At 34.1% G+C, this 13,979-nt stretch overlaps 1 protein-coding gene across 2 annotated transcripts in view; it reads left to right on the forward strand.

The window, feature by feature from the left end:
- Positions 1–13,979, forward strand: part of LOC118181224 (uncharacterized) — a 162,363-nt gene that overhangs the window by 104,328 nt on the left and 44,056 nt on the right. The window lies entirely within an intron of this gene.

Genomic DNA, 13,979 nt, shown 5'->3' on the forward strand with positions numbered 1-13,979 from the left:
AGAGCTGTGCGAGTCCATGAGGCAGTGGATCAACTGATGGCTCGTTTAGATGATTTATCCAGACAAGTCGATGCTTTGATACGGAGTAGCAGGGAAAACAAAGTGGCTGTAAGATGTTGGAGATGCGGTTCTGAAGGTCACCTACGACGGCATTGCAGAACACCCCAGGGCACGGATAATAAAACGGATGAGTTGACAAGACCAGTGAATGCTTTAAGACGGAATAGTGGTGAAACAAAACCGACCCTAAAGTGCTGGAATTGCGGTGTTGAAGGCCACCTACGAAGGAACTGCAGAACTCCCCAGAGCATGGAAAATAAGGCATACGATTTAAACAGACAATTAAATGCCACGGCAAGGAAAAGGACTGACAAGAAACTAAAGTGCTGGAACTGTGGAGCTGAAGGCCACGTACGAAAGAATTGCAGAACACCCCAGGGTACGAAAATTGAGACAATTTCTGAGCAACGACGCAGGAAACAAATTAATGACCATATCAAGGAACGGAGGTTGCCAGATAATGAAAAACCCTGTTTTAAAGCGCTTAAGATCTCTATAGTGAGTGGCAACAATAACGGACTGTCCATCAATGGGAATATCGATGGAGTTCCTTGCAATATGATCATTGACACAGGAGCTAATGTTACCATCATTAGGAAAGATTTAGCTGAACAGTTTAAAGATAAACTTATTTGGACGCCATCCTGTGTTACCCTTCAGACTGCGTCTGGTGACAAGATCGACATAACTGGGAAGTTAAACGTAAACATCACGTTTGGAAGTGCCGCCTACCATCACACGGCATATGTGGCGGATATTACAGATCCATGCATACTCGGATTGGACTTTTTAAGGAAATACAATTTTTCCTTAGATTTCAAAAACAATAAGCTGGTTTCAGCATCTGATGGCATGACTATCCATCCTCAAAAGGGATCCTCGCCTGGAAATGTCGACGCCTTGTCCGAAAGATCGAGCTCGGGAAGCTGCCGAAATCATACCAGGGTCGAAAAGAAACTCAAGACTACTAGCTATTCTCCATCCCAGAAGCTCTTCGGTCGAGACCTTCGTCTGCCTTGTGACCGCCTGTTTAGTCGCTCTACGGATGCGCCTTCATCGCCTGAGGAACACATCCAAGATGCCCAGGCCCGGTTTGAGGGGATGCACCGTTCTGCACGAAAGCGAGTCAACTTGGCGACGGAGAAAATGAAGATCAGATGCGACACAAGAGCTACTAGACAGAGATCCAACAAAGGAGACAAGGTGTGGTTGTGGAACCCAATTCAACGAAAATGACTGAGTCCTAAATTACAGTCACCTTCGGATGGTCCATATACAGTGCTGAACACGAATGACGTCGTGGTTCGGATCCGTGAGTCTTCGAACTCTTACGACAGGTTAGCTTATTACTATGGCCATAGTACGTAATGTAAATAATTGTAAATAGTATCAGACCATGGTCCTTTTTGTTTATAAATGTGTATTTAGTATTTGATTTGTATTTAGTATTTGATTTGTATTTAGTATTTGTTTTGTATTTAGTATTTGATAGCATTTGATTTGTTTAAGTTAGTTATTGCATTTATTGTTTATATTGTTTGATATTGTAATGTAATGTTTATGCCTCAGTTGCATTTATGCCACAGTTGTAAGTTTAGCTTCCTGTCCAGGGATTGTACTGCCCGGGACGTGCAGTCCTTGGGAAGGGGGCAGTGTTACGAATTTGGTATTTAAAAAGCTAATGTTAGTTCAATTATAAATTAAATGGTTTTATTTCTCGCGCAGTGCAGCGCGTGACGAATATTAAAAGAAAGCTAAGCCGGAAAAATTAAAAATACAAGAGCGCGTGCGTTAAATAAATAAATATCTCTTTTTAATTTCGAGAAAGTACTGGAAAATTCTAGCGCGTGATTTTAAAAGCTTATAAAAGGAGGAAAACATCTCAGTTTGTAGTAGTTGCTTAGTTTGTTGTTTAGAAAACTGCTGTTGTTGATTATAGCGAATTCGCGGATTAGCGTTCTTTAGCTGTCTTGAATTACGTTCTATTGTACATTTGAATAGTTAAAAGATAACTACTGTGAGATATTGTAATACTGCATGATAATTTGAGAAAAATTAAGCATTTTTGTTGTGATAATAAAAAATTTTTGTTCATTTTTCATCGGACTTGTGCATTCACTTCATAACGAACCCGTACGCACGCAACATTATTATTCAGACAGATGGTGACGAATCGTAATTTTCTCGAACCCAAACCCTAATCGTGAAATATTGCAACATTTATTTACATAATATTGAGAGATTTTAACTAAATTTGAAGTCTGAGCTTAACGGTAAACAAATTTAAGAGTAGAATTTATAAAAAATACTTACTTACGTTTATTAATAAAATACAGCTTTACAGTTTAATAAACGAAGTGCAGTATTAAAGATATTGAACCCTGAAATTCATTTTATCAATATAATTTGACAAAATGCTCTCAAAAAGTAGACAAAAATTTTTATATTTTTTCCAGAATCATTTTTATATTGTAAGGTTTTATATTAATTAACCGTTTTGTCTTACAATTTTAAGTTTTCTATACTTCTGCTTTCGTCACCTTTCACCAGAATGCAAATTAACTTTAAAGTATAAATAATTTTTAACTTTATCGAGCGTTTCAAAAAATGAAGGGTGTGGCACTTAAGCATGTCCACGATTTGATATTAGTAATGTAGCTGCATTGAACTTTCAAAAATTGCATTCCTTTTTCTATAAACGCCTCCACTATAAATAAATTGAATCTGTTTGAATGGTATGCAAGGTAATGTAACTTCTTACGCTTGGGATACAAATTGCTGCCTTATATTAGACTGAATTCCGGAAAAAAATTCATTAAATTCTGTCAGGTATTTTTGGAGAAATTCCAAAAATGGTGTTCATTCTCTTACCTTTGAACACAGTGTGCTACGAGCCTTGTACCAAAGTCTGCTTTCAACTTCTTTTTTTTTTCTGCTAGTCAAAAAAAAACCTTAATGCGCAGTCGCATTAATTAACTTATCATCCAAAAGATAGAGGAAAATTTCTATCAGAATAACATAAGACCAGAGAAGTTGAATAAAGATCTATTAATTAATTCCCTATAGCATTTGAGTTACTGTGCCGCTGAAAATGTTTCAGATGGATGATAACAAATTTAATTTAATTAATTACTTGACAATGGCCACGATAAGACCAACAGAAATGATTAGGTGAGGAAAGGTTTCGAGTATGTTAAGAAAGTTGCAATTCTTTTGAATTGAAACATTCTAGGCCAGTGGTGGTGAACCTTTTTGGAGCCGAGTGCGCAAAATCTTTTTTTGTTTTCGGGGGGGGGGGGGGTATGCCCAAAACTCTTTTTGGGGGGCCGCGTGCCCGAAACCTCTTTGATTAAATTACCATCGGAGAGCGGTTTACCATGTTCTGCTAGGCACTGTGAAATTTGAAAGCCGTTGTTAGATGGTTTGTTTTAGAAAGAAAATTGCAAAAATCAACTTTCTGACAATTATAATTCCTCAATTTCCCTTTAATAAACACCTTTGCCTCAGCGTCATTAAATTCGTCAACAATCTTGTGGTTGGTGTTAAAGTACCGTTTGATACTAGATGTGCGACACAAAACACTTACCTCGCACAGAATGCATAATGCTTTCCTATTGTGTTCAATAACTCCAAATGATTCTGTCCAGGTCTTTTGAAATGATCGTCCACCATCAGTGTTTAATTTTGCCTTTTTTTGCTGGAGTCATCTGTGAGGATTCAAGACCTGGATTATAGAAAATATGTTTAACAATGAAAGTATTAAAACTCACTGGCAACTTGCAATAAATTTGAATTCGTTTAGCAAGCACTCAACTTTGGCGTACTCTTTGCCTTGTAACAAGTAATATGATTTCACCAAACAATTGAAACGTCATAAATTGGGTCATTAAACATGTATGTCATTTCTATGGCGATATATGAAAATCTTATATCTAGGCTTAGGCCCTATGCCAATGGCATTATGAGATAAGTAAGTAAGTGAAACGTTCAAGAACAGAATAAAACCCTTTTTTAAATTACATAGTATCATTTTATTGTAATTATTGATTAAGGAAATAATATTTTAGTCGGGTGCTGGGTGATGAGGCTCTGCGTGCCGACTGTGGCACGCTTGCCTATAGGTTTGCCATCACTGTTCTAGGCGGTGATATAAATGATTCTATAGTCGTATGACCAGATCTTTTACTGCAGGCAGTTATGGCTTAAGAATACTGAAGGTGGTTAGGCTGAATGGAGGAACAAGATGTCTATATGTCGAGTTCAAATTTCTTTTTGGAGAATCGAAAACTTGAGTTTGTTGATTGGTTTCTATCGTACGGGAGTCAAATCTTTGATGTTTTATTTTTTACAATGAACCTAAATTCCTTTTTCTTTTTTAAAATTTTCCTCTAATAGTTATATAATTCTTTAACGTTTTGATATGTTTTCGCTTTATGCAGTTTTAATTCTAAAGAAATATACAAAAATAATAAACGGAGCTTTTAAATCTTAAATTCATTTTGAACAGAGTTTTAATTTTATTAATTAGTAAAGATTTAATATTTGCGGCTTACAAAGTGTGTATTATTCTCATGCAAAGAGAAAAAGCAAAATGTATATATCTAATTGATCGTACAATCTTTCTTGAGGTGTTAATGTGAAGTTTTTAGATTGAGATTTAACATTTTAATAAGGTTCTTCTAGAAGTTTTAGTCATTATCAAGGAGGTTCGTCTTAAGCAGTTTATTGTGTTCAGAAAAATATAACCGGGTACTATTATTAAAATGCTTTTGTTATGTATATTTTTATTGTGTTAAATAATTTTGTATGTATATGTTATGCCAGTACAACTAGAATACTCTAGTTGCACTAAAACCATTTTTCCTTAAGGAAATATTCTAATTTGATATAGCAGTATAATTAAAATAAAACATAAATTAATTTCTAATTAAAACTGAATTTTATTTTTCAAATATTTAATCTAAGTATTCTTTTAAATTGGGCCTTAGTATTCACCTTAGTATTATTTCACTTTAGTATTTTTTTAAATTAGGCTCTTTCTTACGTCGAACATTTACATTTCTATTCTCGTAAACTACCAAATTCCAGTCCTTCTAATTAGCCTTCACGCTCAAATGATTCCTTCGGAAAGCAGTCGGAATTTGATTCGAAATTTCGAACATGGAAAACATTCTCTCTGAGCTTTTCATTCTCGGCTAACTGCGAATCAATCGCTGCCAGAGAGCATTAGGATCTGATAATTAGACCAGCCGAAGTATGGGGCTACATTTCCAACAATCGATTGCATCGATCGTAGGAATGCGTTGGAAAAGCGATTATTTTGAACGAAATCCGAAATATCTTTCTTATTATGATTCAGCTATTGGTCTTAAAAACGTCTTTAAAAACTGTTTTTAGATCAAAACTGTAAACAATTAGAAAGCATAAATTTTATTCAAATATACTGCTTCTGTTTTAATTAAAAGTAGCCGCACTGTTGGTAACGTATCAAATTAAATCTTCGCAGTTTAATAACAATGAACTTAAACGCTTCAACTATCCAGATCAAACAACATGCTCTAATATCTCTTATCTTTGTTTGGTATTCAATTTCATATTTTTGCAACGTAAGCCAATATAATAGTGTGTTTGTTTTTCAAAGTCGTAGACACCATAGTACTTGGCATACGATATACAATAGCCACGCCCCGTATACGCAGGCCATCATCATACTTTTCAACACATTTTACCTTCAGAATGATCCTAACAATTTTCTTCGTTGCTAAATTCTTCTCGTTATGTTTCTTAAAACTCATTGTTAATGAATTACAAACCATGTAAGCGAAGAAACACAAAATCACGTGAAAATTCAGAGTTAATGCGAGTTGTTTACTGAATAGTAATAATATGCGTACTGACTCTCGTGGGCATTCGTAGCATTGTCTCGAATCGTAATACAACAAATACCATATATTAAACAAAAATTTTCGTGTCCAAACACACACACACAGTATGTATACTGAATTAGACGTATTTCGATGGGGACGTATACCGAATCACCCCTGTAATGCTGTTTACAAAAGCCAAGCTGTTGATTAATACAAAGGAATATAAATATCAAAAGTGTTTAACACATAACCTGAAGAAAGCTTGAAATTATAAATCAAATCTGAACCATAAATCATTGAAACAAAACATAGCAATAATAATAAATATATAAATAAACAAAGTTTACCAAAATAGTAAAAGTTGTTATCCCCCTGATCTTTTTCTAGAAACAACCAAACGAATTATAACAGGGGCGCATTTCTGAATTATATCTGATGGAATTGCAAAAGGAAAAATACTCAAACAACAAAATGAAAATTAATGTCTCTTTTTAAATTATAGTTAAACGAATTAAAAAAATATCATCAAAATTTAACCTTCCTCAATGCGATTAGATAGAAAATAATTATAAATAATAATAATAATAATAATAATAATAATAATAATAATAATAATAATAATAATAATAAAAGTAAATTTCAGTGTCATAAGCAATAAAATGAGTCAATATATGTAGAAATACACTTTAAACTTTGAATCAAATGAATATTCCTTGGAGAAATATTAATAATAATAATATGTGATACAGAAAAGAACATGTAATTCCAAGAAGGTAAAGTTGTTCACGGAAGAACGGGACTGGAAAGAAAATATGTGTTTACATTTTACAAAAGTCTTCAATTTAAGTATGCAGTATATAGTAAGTGCACAGTACCTAGTAAGATATGCAAATGCATAGTGAAAAACCGTCTTAATTTTGAATCAATGCAAATGAGTTTTTCCTAGAAATTTTAAGAAATTAATTTAATAATTTTTACTTGATTATTTTAATAGTTTTCAAACATTGTTCTCTCTCTCTTACTTTATATATAAAATTGAAATAAAAAGAAAAAGAAAGCAATAAACTTAAATAAATTGGTAATTTAATCACAGGTTAAACGCTGCTGTAATTTTGTTGTACTAAAGTAAAACCAAAATTTAAATTAGTAATAAATTCACTATAATATTCAGGTATATCAAAATAGAGCAAAAACGAAGTTAGTTCAATTGAATGCATCAAACTGAAACAAGAAACGGAAACAGCAAAAATAAAATCTAGTAAGTTATTCTATGGTAGTAATTTAAAACCAAAATTAAAAATAACAGAAAATTTCAAAAATGATTTTCAGATAGAGCGAAGATGAACAAAACAAAATTCGATCAAAAAAGTGTAAATAACCACTGCATAAATTTAAGAAAATAGAAAAGCGGAAAATTTTTAAAAGTTCAATTATTTTACATTTACCGTAACGTCTTCATGAAGGGACTGATGTCCTGAGAAATGTAAAAGGTGATTAAATATTAAAATATTATTAGCCCCGAAGGGTTATTATGCTCGAAATACGGTTGTGTGGGGGATTGTCTTTAAACGTCCTCCACTGTAAATATTCGTTGTTTCACTTTTTATTCGAATACATATTCACATGCATAGATATACGTAGTCAGGCCTCAAATTAAGATCAAAGAAAGGAAACAAACTAGAAGCAACATTTTTCAACCACTCGGGTCTTGCTAAATGCTGCTCCAGAACCAAATGTTAGACCCTTAATTTATCTTCCACATAACTTTCACAAAGCCATCTTTGGAAAACTCGTATTGCATAAGATCAAAAAAGCTAGCATAAGATGTAAGCAAATGTCAAGTAAAGCATAAGATCTTGAAATATCTTTCAAATTTAACATCCTTTTATTTTTTAATAAATGCAATGACTTTTCATATACTTTTTAAATTACAGCTGATTAAATAAATGAACGACAATGCCCTGCTTTGTAATAATTTGTCTCAATTTTATTTTTAGCAGCCTATCAGTAGATATATATTAAAATCTATTTAATCTATAACGTACCCATTTTATAATTTTCACAAATATCTGCAGAAATAAAAGATGTTTCTAGGGCTACCATGTAATTGATGTAGAAACTGAAGTATTTGAACTTAAATAGCGTCAACCATTACGTTAAACATTATTAGAGTTTGTTTGTTTAATTATTTGTGATACATATCGCAAGAACCCCTTCCGTGGAAGACTTTCAAAAGAAAACTAGTTCGTATTCACATTACATTAAAAAAAAAAAAAAATACAAAACTGCCTTTGCCAGCTCCTTCACTTGGATTTACTGAGTCCAGGCGGCAGCGATTTTATCCACTGGCACAACGTCAATACAGCATCCAGTTATATTCCCCCCCCCCACACACATAAACGAACATCTGGCTTGTCAATCGGAAAACTCTTTTAATTTTTCAGAATAAGTAGACGTTTACTTTCCCCTTCCCTCCCTAACACAAACAAGAGTAAAATCACATAGAATGAGTTGATTGGATATTGCTGTCCCATAAAATATCTTCTTTTCAATTACTTCAGGCTTTATATCACATAATCGCGTTTTTATTGCTGTTGCCATCTCACAAAAATAAAAAAATAAAGAATTTACCCGCAGATAACTACGTATTTAAATAAATTTAACGGCAGTATTAGGAGGATAGATTGAATTGAAAACCTTAATATATGTTTTCAGAAGATGTCTTATAGTTGCAATTCCATACTTTTACCCATGTTTCTATGCAGTGCAATACGGAAGAAAAATAGTTCCACTTACCGTCGACTTTTACGAGACAATAATATTTCTGACAGACGTCCCAGGAATATCTGAGAGGAATTTCAGTCAAGCTAGATGTTCAATGGAACAGAAGTGTACTTATTGTCAGCCAAATATAAATAAATTTTCCTAGAGCAGGTCAGTGAAGTGTTTATTTGAAACATATTGTTGAATTTTTACCTTAGTAACGTCTATGGAATATATAGAAAGAATGCTGAAATTTTGGCACTGTTGCTGCCGATGCACATGGGTACGTGCTGTTTTTCTATTTGATTAAAAAATAAGATGCTACCCCCGGATATCTACTTCTGATTAAAGTGTGTCTTTACCGAAGTGGTTACATTTTTTATTTAACGTCAGAAGGAACAATTTTGACATTAGAAGTGTTTATTTGAAACATATTGTTGAATTTTTACCTTAGTAACGTCTATGGAATATATAGAAAGGAACGTCAGAAGGAACAATTTTGACATTAGAAGCGTCTTTAGTTAGCGTTTAGGATACATTAATCATCAATTACCCAATCCACTTGGCCAGTTCTCAACGGTCGCCAATCTTTCGATAGATGTTCATTAATTTGTTTTCTCTGGCATGCTACCAATTCATATTTGCTTTTTAGTCTTGACCATGGCGTAAAGGTATTTTCTCCCTCCTTTCGGCATGCTTTCATGGTATAATGGTAGCACACTCGGCGCGTATTCGAGAAGTACAGGTTTGAGTCTCGGAGAGGTCACTGCTCATTTTTCACATCTCCTGCTTTAAAAAAAAAAGAAAAAGAAAAAAAATAATAAAAAGGAAAACCTAATGATTCTATAGTGGCACCCGAAGTAAAAGAGTGGTGGACGATAATTCGTCACCACCAGGATTTGGCGATTGGGTCCCCTCATCCCCAGTCCCCCTTTAAAAGGGGGAGTATTTAAGGTATTTTCCCCTTCCTTTCCGCCTGTCCCGGTGTAATTGGAATCATACTCGACGCGTATTCGTGAGGTCCAGGTTCGAGTTCCAGGCATTGCTAGACTCTTCAAGCTCTTCATTTATAACAGCGCATTGTTTATTTGTTAAAAAAATTCAAGGATTTAAAAGCAATGGATGCAGTCTTCAGTAATTTGCGCTCCAACTGATTTCAGCCACCATAAGATAATAGAGCGCAGCTTAAAAATTAAACAGTTTAGAATTGATAAAATTTTAAGTAGTGAGTAAGATAGCATTTTGATGTTAGAAGTATTTTTAGGCAGAGTCTTTCCAAATATATTGGGGCCAGTCAGGGGCCGAGTGGTAAAGTGGCTGAACACTGGTAGTTCGTTTAGTGTTTGATTCCGGCGAGCGGGCTTGCTGCAAGGCCGTTTTTATGGCTTTCTCCATGTGTAACATTTATGCGAGCCAGTTTCCCGTCGAAAGTTCTCCAGGAAGACATCCCTCCCCTTAGGCAGCTAGACCTCGAGTGCTTTGCCGTAATCAAGTAAACCCAAACCAAGTGTTTGGACCGTTATGTTGTTTCTAAATTACGTTGCTTGTCATTCATTTACCATCCACGCGATTTGGCAATTGTTGCTACACTCTGAAACGTAAAATCTTAAATTTATTCTTAAAATTTAAATTGTTTAAATAACTGAGTGATTTTTAAAGAAACAAACGCAGTTCTTTTAAAGCGTTACTTGCATTAGAAAGGTATTTAACAGACACTATCAAAAATTTCATACCGCTATGTAACATTACTTTACCATTCATTTATAATCTACTCTGCCTGGCAGGTGTTGGTGTTGAAATAACGAAAAGCTTTTAAAAGTAAGAAAAACAGCGATAAGTGTTTAAAGCTATATTCGCTATTCTAAGTGAGTTAAAAGTATCTTAAAAAGCTTTAATAATATACCTAACGGGTGTAATTTAAACTACATTTAGTTACCTGCATTCCTAATGATAATATTTATATGTTAGCTCTAATATTATTTTAATTAATAAAGAAATATCTAATGTTATGTATTACATACACCGATACATAATTTTTTTCTTTTATAATGTTATATTCTTTATGAACTCTCTTGTCGTGTTCCAAGCTTTCCTAAATCAACTGAGATCGCAATTCAGGAACTTTTTTCAATCCCCGCAGCGTTTCTTTTCGTCTTCTTAACCTTTTCTTGACACGTAAGATGCTATCGAATTTTCCTCAAGATTCTTAACCTTATGCATCGTTTCTTCTGTTAACACCCGACTTCAATAAAAAAAGGAGAAAAAAATTACTGCCGTCTTTGGTGAAATCCTTCTAATCTACCCTTTTTAATCGAGAAAGGGAAGACGAAGTTTTCTCACCGCTACGTTCCTTTTTTCGAATCACATTGTTTTTGGAGTTACGAGGAAGCCTTTTTTCGTTGCCGCGTTTCATTGCTTGAATAGCAGCCATTGGTCTCAATCATCGTTCGCGATCGGCGCTGACTGGAGGAGAAAAGAGGTCTTTTGTGTTGTTCAACCGACAATCCAGCTCAGCGATAAGATTCTTGCTGTATGTTCGATTGCCTAATGGCGAAAGTGGAAAGGTTTGCAAGCAAAAAACGATTTTTTCATTGAAGTTTTCTTGATGTTAACTGCGGAAACGGTCACGGAGAACATCTGGCTTGGGCTTTTATATTTTAAAAATACAGCAGAGCTCCAGTTAGAAGCTGGGCACAAGCCAGCCCGTCTAGTCAACATAAATTACCTTTATAGGTGAAAATGGGCGGCACCTGAATATAGTATTATCCAGCAGTGTTCCCGTCTCAAGGAATTATGTATTCCAGAACCAAATTCTCTATACTGGGTGTTCGAGTTGAATATGAGCTTTATCTTCTTTATACTTCCCTTCAGTATCCAAGCGGATAATACTGCTAACGACTGGTAATTTGGCTCGGATTCAATTTTTGCGCAGAGGCGCGTTGATGGGAATATTAATTATGCTACCCAACAGAGCGAATTCAACACTGTTGTACTTTCACATGCGATAAACCCTTTTTTAAACACTGGACCCACATTTCCAGATGAATCTCACTTTCTGTGGAAGTGAGGGTTCGTATAAAAGAGATACATTCAATACTTCCCCAATACTGATGTTTAGTTATTTTTTCAGAAATACTAGACGGTTTCATTGTCAACTTCTTAGCAAGAGGTTCTCTTAAGGGTTAGCTTTTTTTTACTGCTGCAGAGAAGTTTGGTTTTCTGAAGACAGGGCTGTTCTAGAGAGATGACGTTGCTTAGCAATGTTTATCTATCTGATGAGAAATGCTGGTGAATTTTCAGAAGTGTTCGTTTTATAGAGAACCTCGACACTAGAGGATTAATGGTATACTGTTTTGCATGGTGCTGCCAATTTGGCAGACTGGATTAAATTGGATTATTTTGCTTATGGCAAAACATGCGAGGATTGTCTGCCATTATTAGGTTTAATTAAAGCTCGTTGATTCACGTTATGAATGAAAAAAACCACGAAATCTCCCATGCGGTAAACCCGTTCGCTGAGATTTGATCCCATGTCAAACAACCAACGTTGAGTTATTATTTTAAGTGCTGGTGACTGCATGGTGCCGTCGCTATTTCGTCCATCTGTAACACGAACATGGTCCAGTTTCTCTTAGAAAGTTATCCAAGAAGGGATCCGGGACCTTATAAGCTGATGGCGACACAAGCTTAATGAATTAGGGACTGCGATTGGGATTATTCAATTATGGCAAAGCACACGAGGGCTATCTGCCTAAAGGGAGGGATGCTTTCGTGGAGGACTTTCTAAGGAAAACAGGATCGTGTACACGTTACACATGGGGAAAACCACGAAAACGCCCATGCAGCCAGCCCGTTCGCGGGATTCGAACTTTGGACCGAACTACCAGTATTCAGCGTCTTTCCGCTCGGCCGCTGGTGGGCTTTCTTAATAACTTAACTAATAATTTAACCTTAACTAATTGTTTATTCAGTAATGCATCAGCATTCAATTACATAGTTTCCTAAATAAGATAATTTGACAAGAAAAATTTCAGAATTAATGAAAGAAAAGTTTTGAAAACATAAAATTTTACTTTGTACACTATAACCGTAGAATAAAATGCCTAATGAGGGAAATGTCCATGATGCTTCAATTGTTGAGGGCAAAGTGTTTCTTACCTTTATGTTCAAAATTTATGAAAGTATTAGAAAATAAATTTAGTCACTTTTTTATCACTTTTCAGCGCATATTTTGTATCTAAAATAAATATTTATTTAAAGTTTTCCCATAATGTCTGGAAGCAGCTAAAATAATAAAATAAACATGAATGCACTGTGTTAAATAATCCAACACATGGACGTTATAAATGACCCTAAAATTATTAATGGCTTATTTCTCTCTGAAGAAATATGTTTGCGTACTTTTACATTTAGAAGAAAATGTATTGCTGAAGAGTAAACACCTGTCCTGTGAAAATTGACGGATCAAAAGACAAGAAAGTATCTAGGAGCAATCCTTGTCAAGCGCTGCTACTACATGAATCATAACATCACAAATTTATCTTCCACGAATCCTCACAAATAGCTGTTTTTAAAATTGTGGCTATTCCACAAAGCATAAGATCCTTAATTTACCTTTCAAATTTAATAAATTTGTTATTGCTTTAAAAACTGATAGATCTCAAAGCAATAAATATAGCTCTTAAAAATTAAATCTCTATTTTAAACTTTTTATTAATAATGTATCGAATTTATGTAGTTTAAAGTATAATTAACTTGAAGTATATCCAACTGCCATTTTTTTCGATATTTTCAAAATTGTGTGATAAAGAAAAGCTTCTAATGCTAATATTATACGTAATTGGTACATCCTCCCCGTTAAATTTTTATGAAAATTATATACTTTTGCTATTTTAAAACATACATTTTTTCATTTTTACGAAATTTTAAATTTTCAGATATTAGCATTGTAAATTTCTTCCTTAAAACTGCTGTGAATTTGTGTTTGGGGGGAATTTAAAGGAATGGAATAGGCATTTTATTTTTAATTCTCTCTCTTACATTTTAGTAGCTATTTCCATCATGAATAAAAAAATGCACTGCTAATGCGATATCGCGATATTTTTATTCATAGCTATTTCCATTCTAGTCGTTTTGATGTCAGCTGAAATCGTCTGTGCAAAAATATATAATAATTATAAAGAACAATAAATTGAGAAACTTGGGTCTTTATGCCCCGATTGTAAACAATCACCGTCATCATATTTATGTATATTATACTAACAAATGGTCAGGAAAGTAATTTTTAGA

This window comes from Stegodyphus dumicola, chromosome 4 (assembly GCF_044657685.1).
Source record: "Stegodyphus dumicola isolate Sdum_Otavi_A_Nest chromosome 4, ASM4465768v1".
Taxonomy (NCBI): Eukaryota; Metazoa; Arthropoda; class Arachnida; order Araneae; family Eresidae; genus Stegodyphus; species Stegodyphus dumicola.